General features: G+C 39.1%; 1 protein-coding gene across 1 annotated transcript in view; it reads left to right on the top strand.

Moving 5' to 3' along the window:
• Positions 1-11,506: 11,506 nt before the first annotated feature.
• The window catches only part of LOC134875061 (zinc fingers and homeoboxes protein 2-like), a 121,079-nt gene continuing 120,821 nt past the window's right edge, over positions 11,507-11,764 (top strand). The window contains exon 1 of the mRNA XM_063899458.1: positions 11,507-11,743. The gene's annotated coding sequence lies outside the window, so the exon portion shown is untranslated. The remainder of the gene's footprint in view (positions 11,744-11,764) is intronic.

Below are 11,764 nucleotides of genomic sequence, written 5' to 3'. Positions count from 1 at the left end.
GGTTGTTGTCGTTGTTGTTGTGTTGGTTGTTGTTGTTGTTGTCTCTGTGTCCAATATGGCTGCTCTCATGATTCTGGAGAAACACTCATCCAAACGATTTCATAAGTAATACTTCAGAGTTAAGTTACTATGATGGACGATCCAAAGACAGACAGACTCCTTCTATTTAAGTTAAATAAAAAATATAGAGAACAAATACGAGTAAACTCTTGAAATCAATTTGAGGATGTTTACCAAAGTCAGGTAAAGACAGTAGGAAGTGTTTGAGCTGGTACCTGTGGTAAACAGAATTTTTATTTAATCAATTATATTTTCCAAAAATATGAGTATGCAAATTTAGACTACATTTCCCATCATTCAGGGGTTGTAAGAGAGGTTGTGACTGGGATGTGTGTGTGTGTGTGTGTGTGTGTGTGTGTGTGTGTGTGTGTGTGTGTGTGTGTGTGTGTGTGTGTGTGTGTGTGTGTGTGTGTGTGTGTGTGTGTGTGTGTGTGTGTGTGTGTGTGTGTGTGTGTGTGTGTGTGTGTGTGTGTGTGTGTGTGTGTGTGTGTGTGTGTGTGTGAGATCAAGAGAGCGATTATGATCTGAAGCGTAGACAGTGTGATTAATTTTTCATGTTGACACGATGATGCACAAGGGAATCCATTTCCTCCTGCGTCACCACGGAAACCTGAGCACCTGTATGTTGTTACGCCTCTCTGTGTGTGCTGAGGCTCGGGACAGACATTTCAGTCACTGATGGGATGCTTGTATTCAGACCTACTCTCAAAAATGTTGCTCAGCAGCATCTTTGAAAATCAGATTTTACACATCACTTATAATTTAAAATACATTTGAATGTTTGACTGTGTTCTGTTTTTCTGTCAAACATCTCATAACTAACCCTCTCTGCCTCTTCAACAGGCTGTAAAATTGGGTAAGAAATCTGCTTTCCCAGTAAAGATTGCAAAGAGAATGTCAGTCAGAGTTCTTATCAGTGCTTCTCTTTCTGTTTATTAATATTAATACCTTTCTATTCCTATACAGGATCAGCACATTACTTGCCCTGTATACGACCATCATTTTAAAAGAAAACTACCCCCTCAAAATAACAACTTTGTTTAAAACACACACCCTAGGTCACCTTGAACTTCTTGAATAACACTCCCATACTTCCATTCTCCATCTCTCATCTTAAAGAATAAACGGGTGCTCGGTTCAACAACAACAAACTGTAGTAAAACAATCTCAAAGTAAGTCTAATTTATCTGTCGAATGCTCATTAGTTCACAAACTCATGCATTTACAAAAGATCAAACTATTTTGTATTCAGTCTGGGACTGATCCACATCAAATATTTGATAATGTGTTATTTTTTCAACACTTACAATTCCGATTTTTCAATGTTAAACAAGGAGTTATGGTCGTTTCAACTTTGCACCTATCACTATTCTGTTCATGTTTTTACATTTTCCTAAAACCTAAACCTGTGCACTGTGAGGTGGCGTGGGGTTCTGCAGATTCTGGGAGCCCAGCCAATCATGACTTTTTAGAAAACTCCACCTAATACTCACTATCATCAGAACTCCCACTGATAAATGTTTATTCAGATTAAACAGACATTAGAATATAACCGAGGGCGTCTTTAATCCATCACAGAAAGCAGCTGTTAGTCTGGAGGACTCTCATGACGGTCTGTCATCATCATGAGAGCTGGGAGCGGCTAAATACAGTAATCACACGCTGAGCTCTGATTGGGTTGATTATAATGAGTTTACGGCTAAATTACAGTGTGAGCAGGAGATGGCTCTTTGTTTGGATTTGATGAGTTTTTAACAGCAGAACACAAGCAGAACATTTTCATTTATTCTTAAAATACATTTCTCTGATCTCAGATCTCCGTCATTCATTAGAGCGACATTATGAAAAAGGTTGCATGGGATTTTATCTTAATGCCTACAGACTCTCCTCCTTGCGTTGACGTTTGTCAGTGAGCAGAGCTTTTTGAATGACAGCTGAAGATGTCCCCACGCAGCACTCTGATTCTACTCCGACTAAATGCTGCTCTCATGTGGGGAAATTGATGTATGACATATTGCGAAAAATATCAATTTCATTGGTGTCTTTTCCTTATTCATTCTTTATAGAATTTAACCAAAACATGTACTGTGTCTCGTGGTGTGGACTCAGGAAGCCTCTCTGTCTGTAGAGGCAGCTTGTGTTGCGTCTGTCCATCATCTGAACAAACCTCATATTTAATAGTTACTCATTGTAGAGCAATGTCGACCACATTAACATATTAAGGACAATGTCCACAGTGAATCCTTTTAACTCCTGAGGCTGGGCCTAGCAAGCTATAGTCTCGTTAATCAATCCAGACGCAGTTGCTTCACATTTTAAACCCAGCTTTCAGCGGTGTTAACAGCTGCTGTTTTGCCTACAGTGGTTTATCTTCTCTTGTGATGTAGACGTGTACTCCAAGGTGTGTCAGTACACTGTGACACCACTGTGTGGCCGAGTTGCAGCACACTGACTGCATTACAGGCCTGTAACATGAGAGGGCAGATATTGTCTGTGTTCTAAATCACACACAATTTTCTTTGGAGATTATCATGCTGAACAAAACATGTGTCATAAAAGTGTGTTTGCCACTGAGCTTGTTTTCTGCAATATACGACTACTCGATAGGAAAAATCCTATCACTTTTTGTGGAGGGAGCCCTTGTGATGCTAACTCCAGCGTCAGCCTACAAAAAAACATCATCCCTGAACCTCTCTATATAACAGCCAGGCTCTCGGCCACTCAGTCACCTGTGTGTTCCTTTGTGAAGAGGATTGTGGGTCAGAACAAGCAGTTCTGTATGTAACCGGATACAGTAGGATATCCTGGTATTTTGGCATACTGCATTTGACAAACTGTGCAATAGTGCATACTACATATTGTTCTGGCATGGTAGAACCCGTTTTAGAATGCACCCATGGTATTCAGACTGGTACTAATTACTCTTTAAATGTAGTTTCAAATGTGTCTGTGGTCAGATCTTCCATAGGCATTTACTACATGTCATCCCCTTCCCCATAAATTTGAATATCGTGGAAAAGTTGGTTCATTTCAGTATTTCTATTTAAAAAATGAAACCCATATATTTTATAGATTCATTTCACATAAAGTGAATTATTTCAAGTGTTTATTTGTTTTAATCTTAGTAATTACGGCTTACAGCTGAAGAAAACCCAACATTTTCAATGAAAAAGTTCAATATTGTAGACTCACAAGACTTAAAACAAACAACAACAAAAAAACACCTGCAAAGGTGTCCTGAGCCTTCAAATGGTCTTTTAATCTGGTTCAGGAGGACACAATCATGAAGAAGACTGCTGACCTGACAGTTGCACAGAACACCCTCCCAGAGAAGGGTAAGCCTCAAAAGGTCATTGCTAAAGAAGATGGCTGTTCACACAGTGCTGTATCCAAGCATATTCATAGAATGTTGAGTGGAAGGAAAAAGTGTATTAGGAAAACGTGCTCAAGCAACAGGGATAACCGCAGCCTTGAGAGATTTGTCAAGCAAAAGCCACTCCAAAATCTGGGGGAGATTGGAGAGGCAGAGAATCCACGTTGGTTGAAGTCCAGTGTGAAGTTTCCACAGTCAGTGATGATTTGAAGAAAGAATCTATAAATATATATTTATTTTTTAATTAAATGCAATACATAAATACTTTTTAAAATTTTCAACCTAAATCAATAACCTGTAAGTATGTAATGGGGAGAAAAAATGACATCTTGTCTTTCCAAATAAAGACTATCAGCTCCGTGGCCTCCTCCTGTTTTATTTGGTTGTTTATTAACTCAATTATTTAAAGGTACAGAGAGATGGACCGGCTAAAATGCTTTATTGGAAAAAATGGACCTCATTTTAAATGATTTTCATATAAACAGATGTATGTGTTGATAAAGAAGAAGTTATTTATGTATTGTTGAAGTTCTTAAATGCCTACTCAGCCCCAGCAGAAGTGAAACCATGGTGAAAACATGTTGAATCCTGTCTTTGAAAGTCGCTGTGAGTCTCTGCACAAAGACATTTATGTACATTTATAGTGCAGGAATTAACTAAATTAATGTGACTTCTGCATCAGATGCCATGTGTGATATTTATATCCAGAGAGGGATCATCTTTAATCCGACACATGTGGTTCACATTTGGGTCCATATCTGCCAAATCAAATTAGATTAGATTAGATCAGAGTCACTGTGAAATGAAATCCATGTGACTGAAGCTGAAGCATCAGACTGACAAATAAAACACAGGAAACATCGTGTCATGTGAACCTCAGACTTGAAACAGACATCTGATGGCACAGAAAGAAAGACTTGAATTGTTATATTATATATTTAATATAAGCTGATGGTTTAACACAGACAGAGTGGGGGGTTGGATTCAGAGCCACACATATTCTCTACATATCAATTGGAAAATGAATTAGTTTATCTTATCACATATGTGGATGGACACATTTTTTCGGTTTCTTCTTGTCCATGATGGCTAAAGACACAAAAATCCCCCAAATTTCAAAAATGTTTTAAACATTCTCTCTGTGCACATTTCATCTTCTACTAAATGGACATGGATGAATTTTCATTATTCCAATAATTGAGAAACATTTAACGTGCAGTATATCCTTTCCTCTATCTGAACCTCTATGGAGAATTATCATGTGTGAATTATCAGCAATACACTCTCTGTCATTAAAACTCGAGAGGACATATCCTGCAAATGTTTAGGTATATATTAATATTTGGTGTCTCTCCTGTGACATGTCTCCATGCTTTAATGTTCAAAAAGCTCTTTATTTTTCTCATTCTGCCTGTGCTGCAGCACCTCTTCTCACCCTCTGTCTGAAACCAGAGCCCAGTCTGCTCTGATTGGTTAGCTAACTGGCTCTATTGTGACTGGTAAACCTGCTTAGAGATGTGTCGCCCCTTATCCTATCACGATCAATATGGCTAGCCAATAGAAACCAAGTGTAACATAGTGATGATAACCTGAAAGTGTCTGCTGTGTGCAGAGGCATCAAAGAGAAGTAGGATTCAGATCCTACTCACAGTTATAAGAAGCCAATCAGTAAAATGAAGGTAGCCATGTAGAGGATGCAGCAGAGGACGGAAAAGTCAGCAGAGCCATCCAACGTTTAGGAATGAAGTAAACAGTCAACAACTTTACATTAGAATCTCCGGTGTAATTGGTAACACCAATGTTGTCACAAGTTCATTAACTGGTGGGAAAGTTCCACTCCATGGCATCTTGACAACTCGCTAGTCTTTATTTCTGCTGCTGAGCATGATGTGTAACGTGACTTTTTACAGCTTCCTCGCTGAAAACAACGGTATGGAAATAAACCAGAAGAGTACAGCCTTAGAGTGGACAGACAAACAATGAGCCGAAAGTCATTTTAAAGCTCCAAAAAGCTGAGAAAACAACAGATCAAAGTCTCTGGTTGTTCATCATCATGTGTTTTGATGTAGTATTAATATTTAGAAATTGATTATTGCCACTTTGGCATCCTTGGATCTCAGCAAGGATGTTGGTGAGCAATTATGGGTCCAAATAACCTTCAAAGACAGGAGGAAGTTATGAAATTTAAGCAGAATCTTTACCTCTCACCTCTGTGTACCAGTACTGTAGCTTTACAAACACTCATCTGTGTGTAAATAAGTGCAACGCTTTGATTTAGGGTTATTATGCAGAGCAGGGGAAGCAGCTTCCCTCTGAATCTGAATAAACACAACAACAGACGAGGCAACTGGGCAGAAAACCTTCTCCCCCTCTTTGAATTCAATCAAGCTTTATTCTCTCTCTCGCAAGAAGGGGTTGTGTGTAAACAAGTCGGGTCGATCAACCTTGCAAAATCTGATAAACTTCACATACACACTCAGCCTAAATGAATGCTCAAGTCATCTGTGTCCTCCATTTCATTATGAATAATCTATCAAGGAGCAGCAGAGTGAGGCTGTTGATTAGTGATGAGGGTCAACGTAGAAAAAGAGCATGGAAGGACTAAAACCTGCCCCATCGTTTAGACACGGCCCCAGGTCACAGGTCACAGGTTAAGTTTAGGTTACAAAGTTAAACTCTCCTTCTATGTTTGGGATCTGCGAGCCATTTGAAATACCTGACAGAACCATATGATGAAAAGAAAACTAGGGCAGCCAATCGATTGAAATATTTAATCCTGATTAATCGCGTGATGTTCATAGATAACTTGTGATTAATTGCAAATCCACCTGTGTCTATAGCTGTTGAAACTGTGTTGCTTGTGGAATTGCCCATGCGTGGACTGCCGTAATGGAGGGGGGCAAGTGGTGTTTAAGACTCAATTTACTTTTTCTGCCAGCTACCACAACGTTACTATTCCACCGCTTCCTGCTTTGACATACTACTGAATGGGCCAAGGGTCACAGATTGTGTGCGTGTTCAAGTGCTTCATAAAAATGTGTGGTTTAAAGGAGGTTGGGTTAACATTGACAGCCCTAAAATGAAGTAGTCTTTTATGAAAAGGAACACAAATTGGTGTTTTCTGGTACACAAGTCCTTTCCCCTGACTGCGGGTGACTTTTTGTCTTGAGCTGCAGTGAAGGTTGCTCCCAGTTTTGTAAAACAAAGACTCTCAGCTGTTTTGGCTCTGATCCCTTGAATCCCTTTCAGGCCGAGTCACAAAGTCAGCAAAGTCAGCTGCAACAAGGGCAGGAGCCAGGGCTCATAACCTCCATGTATAACAGCAAACACACACTGGTAGAATCAATGCAGGCGCCAGTCTGTGATAGGGCTGTTCATGGTGGTAATGATCAAAGTAAAACCATACACACACCGCAGTTTTCTTTTGTGATATACAAAGACACATAATACTTATTCAGATCAGACTAATCTCCTAATATTTAATGAGAAATATGCTCTGATTGCTTCATGTCTGTTGAATACAGATGATCACAAAAGATGAATGGATTGTGTTGCTAGGGGCCTTATAGCAGCCACACGTATCTCTGGTCCTGACCACTGGTGCACCACAGGGTTGTGTGTACAGTCCTCTAATGTTCTCCCTAGAGTAGCTAGCGAATGTTAGGTAAGCATAGGGTGAATCGAGAGGAGATAAAGACATCACACAGCTAGTCCCAGGAAAAAAAAGTCAGCAGAACTAAAGATTGTGAACACCAACAGTTAGACATCCCCATCCACATTGGTGATGCTGAGGTTAAAAGGGTCAGCCTCCTCGGAGTGCACATCAGATGATCTCTCCTGGACACTTAACTGGGATGAAGTGACCAGAAAAAATCACCATGAATGCTGTTTGCTGAGGAGATGGGACATTTGGGATGAATGCCAGCTTTTTCGTTAACTTCTGGGAGCACTATCGAGAGCTTGCTGATGGGCTGTATTAAAGTCTGGAACGGCAACTGTTCTGAACAATCACTACAGGGTTATAGAGGCGGCACACAGCCTCATAAAGGAACACAGCCTCCCAGCATGCAGTCTGTCGTTCTTGTTACCGTCTGTCATCTGATAGAGGAGCCTGGTCGTATGCACCACCAAAGTTAGGACAGCTTTTAACGACAGGCCATCAGGCATCTCAACTCATAGACCCACAGCACTAACTGCTATCTCCCTTTTCACTGCCACGTAAGAATACACTTTTTCATCTTACTACTGCCGTTATATATATTTATCTTATCCATTCTATCATATTTCATTCTTTTCTCAGTACATTTGTACACTATTGTTGGAGATTGCTATATACGATTGAATAATTGATCTGTTTCTCACTCAACACATGCTGCATGTAATTTGCCCAATTGGAGTCCCTACTATACTTTTTTGCGTTTTCCCTTTCCTGTAGTGTGTTAAGTAGGTTTGCATGTAAATGGTCTGCACATGCTAAAATCCCAAAGTTCCCTCTGAGTTTCTCTCTTACATCACTCTGTAACACGTTGCTTCTATTGGATAGTGCTCGAAAACATTGACCGTGATAGGCTAAGGGACAGGACATCTCTAACCAGTTGACTAATCACCTTACAGAGCTGGCCAGTTCACCAATGTAACCAATTGAGTATTAGCATTAAAATGAATTCAAAGTTCCACAAGTTATAGTACTCACTATGCAGAACAGGCCGTTTAATTATATGATGCATCTTTACGTAACAACATCTCACCTCTTAATCTCTTAGTTTCAAATGTAAATATTTATTGTTTAGGGCTTTCTACTTTATTGATGCATAACTCCCTGTTAGGTCATACCAGAAGATATTTCTCCTTAAGTTTTATGGGTAGTAATCTGCCCTGTTTGAGTGTGTATCTTTGTTACAAATCCTCTGTTTAAACCATATTGTTTTTATGGTACAATAAACGTAATAATAACTAGATACTTGTTTGTCAAACCTCCCTGTTGTACTTTAACAGATGCAGCTTTTCAAACCTAGAAGCAGTGAGACAGCCACAGGCCTGGCACTGACACCCCGGCACAGTGTGCTGAACTGTGACACTAAGTAATGACTTTTGTTTCTTCCTTTTCAGTCCGTTTCATTTGATCAATTGCAGGAAGGAGGCCAGCGGCTGTAAGCACTCCCGTCACGAGACAAAATAGACAACCACAGCGTGTTGTGCTGTTTTCACTTTTCCATTTGCACTTGGAAAGTTTACATCAGTAACTTTTTACTTTTCGAACGCTGTCGGAATGAAAATCTGATAAAAACATCCTCATTATTTCTTAATTGCTGTTTTATTTGGTCCCTTTTTATGGATACAAAATGTGTTTGTTTCATTAAACCACAATTACAAGAACATGAATGTTTTTTAATTGTGGAATTCAAACAGTAAGCAGATTGATGAGTGAATCAGAAAATGGAAAGCCTTTTTCTGTGGTTTGATTCTTATTTTCCTATTGTGTGAAAGGTCATCATTTTATACATGTTTTAGAAACGGAAAGACTGCTGAATGGCCCAGAGGCCCAGGGGGTCAGGGGGCCTCTGTTTGGCGTGATGCTTATTATTTCCTTTTGGAAAGTCAATCAAGACAAAAATAAAACGCCGACAAAGAGATACAAAACAATCAACGACACAAACTATAACAGAAAATGTACAAAACCACTAAAAGATACGCAAAACCTCCATGAACTACTACAAAGAGATACAAACTTTAACAAAAATACATAAAATACTAAAGAAATACAAACTACTACAGAGAGATACAAATTAATATAAGGATGCATAAGATATAGAAACTCCTTATAGGCTTTTAAAAAAGGTACAAAATGACCAATAAACAAGATGAATACAAATAAATGCAAAATGACCACGAAGAGATACAAACCATCTACAAAGACATACAAATTGAATACAGGGATACAAAATGACCACACATAGATACAAACTGAGCATAAAGAGATGTGAATATGCCCACTGAAACTGAAAATACTACAAAACAGTGCTCTTTGCAGATTCTGCATCTGGGTGTCAGGCGTTTCTGTACGGAGTGTGGGAGAGGGCTTTACAGACTATTTTCGTAATGTAATAGTGTTGTACGTAAAAAAACACCTTTAACTGTTATAATGAATACGTTTATTTAACCTTTTGTCAGGGCAGGAGAAAAACTTTTCTTTTCTCATTCTTAGTTTTTAAGGTACCTCAAAATGCTTTTTTCTGCAGAAACGTGTGACACGGGCAGCTCTTGATTAGTATTTTAAAGACTATTTTGAAGCCTTGAGTGGTTCAGTTTTTAACTTTTGTTGCTAAGCAATGTTGGCCAAAACTCTGCTTATTGGCTAGAGCTGGTACTTTTGCCTGGCAACATTACCTGATTGTGTATTCTGGAGACACTGGCAAGAGCTTCCAGTTGCAGACAACTCTTCTGCAAAGCTGGCTCTGGCTGTGGCGTTGGTTCTGTTTCGAAGGCCCTGCATTATTCTCATAAGCTTGTCTTTAAATGCACCAAATCCGAGCATAAAGCTTGTTTTGTGCTGTTATAAAATAAGCTGTTTCCAGAGTGAATAAACTCCAGACTGGCAGACACTTAAAGGCCTCTGGTTGGAATGGGTGGAAACCTACTTTATAAGGAGGGATAATTAAGAAGCTGGCTGATATTTTAACACGATTTAGGGAGTAAATGCTCACCAGGCCATGTAAAGATGTGATTCTTTAACAGAATATACTGGAACATTTTTTTATTGATCAATAAATGCATACTTTTTTTTTTCACTCAAAATGAATATAATAAATGGAAGTGGTTCATATTTTCACTACATTTTGTTTGCCACCTTAGATTTGTAATCTAGTATGCTTTTTAAAAAGTGTACTTACATAGAATTGTACAGACCTTTACACTAAAATATAAATTTGATTATCCATTATTGCAGAAAAACATCAAAGTTGAACTTAATGCTTTGTTGAAGATACATTTACCTTAAATAAGTCACAAAATGTACAAGTATACAACTTGTACATTTTGTGTTGAAGTGAATTGGTTAAGGTAGGATACATGGGTAATCAATAACACATTTGCAATCAAGATGATTCGGAGCTTTTTTTCCAAGGTCAATACATGTTCAAAAAGCTCCTAAAGCTTATAATAACAACGTGAATTTAGTTTATAATAAATATAAAGTAACGAATCACACGATCACCATGACGAAGGGTGTAGCTCTAAGATGCTCCTGCAGGTGTCGCTCTCAGTCATCTTTTGACTACAGTGTGTAGATGTTCCTATTGCATCTGATCAGCTACAACAAGCACATTTATCAAAAATACATGAGCCTGATGAAATGCAGACAGCAATCTGGCGAACGGGGAAACTTCCAACTTCCACTCCCACTCCTCTTTACAGTCAATTTATATTTCTTTAGATGGCTGATCTGACAGGAGCTGTTCACAGGATGTGATGCTGCTGCATCTGCCGAGAACAGGCTGCTGTTTGAGAGGTCAGCTCCAGAATCAAACAGGTGTTACAAAGAAATTACAATCGGTTTTAAATTTTTTTTTTTTTTTTTTACATAAATATATGTATCATCGCCTTATTGGATTTTATTAATATTTTAGGGAGATGGGTTTGAATGAGCATTTCATTTTAGCTATAAATGAAAACATATTCTAGATATGAAGAAAAGGAAACAATTATTAGGATACTATACATCAGAGGAAACGTGGAGTACCATAAGGAATGCTACATAGTAAGAATGGTGATACCTGCAGATTAAAGTGACTTTGCATGCCATAAAAGTCCAAAATAAACTAAATATAGTGCACTACAGGTGTGTTATAAGTCCCTGCATGAATATATGTAAGTTACAGTAACGTTTAGTACCAGCCGCCCATGCTGTAAGTGGTGAAACAGCAGACCGGTGCCGATGAGGCTGCAGGGGGGACAGGGCTGCGACATGCCTGCGCCTCTCCACCGCAACCCGAGCAGCCGTGCCAGCGTCGGGTGCGCTATAATCAAACTTTTCTGTACATTTTCACGTCACCTGGACGCGAAACATAAATTTGGCATCCTATGCAAATATATGCTGACGTAAAAGATCATGTGGTTTTTGTCGTCGATCCCCCCTATGAGCAACGAGGAGGTTTTTTTTTTTTCCTCTCTACTGTTGTCTTTAGGTTAGCTATGCTACAATCTTTACAGTACCCAGTGCTAGCTATATGCGCCCCGCACCGCACCACTCTGGATATCTGGGAATAATCAACTTCCAGGCTGTCGCACCCTGCACCCAGAGACTACACACAGGTAGGACACAAGGGAAACTTC

Source organism: Eleginops maclovinus, chromosome 13, assembly GCF_036324505.1.
Source record: "Eleginops maclovinus isolate JMC-PN-2008 ecotype Puerto Natales chromosome 13, JC_Emac_rtc_rv5, whole genome shotgun sequence".
NCBI classification, from domain to species: Eukaryota; Metazoa; Chordata; class Actinopteri; order Perciformes; family Eleginopidae; genus Eleginops; species Eleginops maclovinus.
Note: the sequence above shows the minus strand (reverse complement) of the source record. Positions and strands in the feature narration are given on the sequence as shown.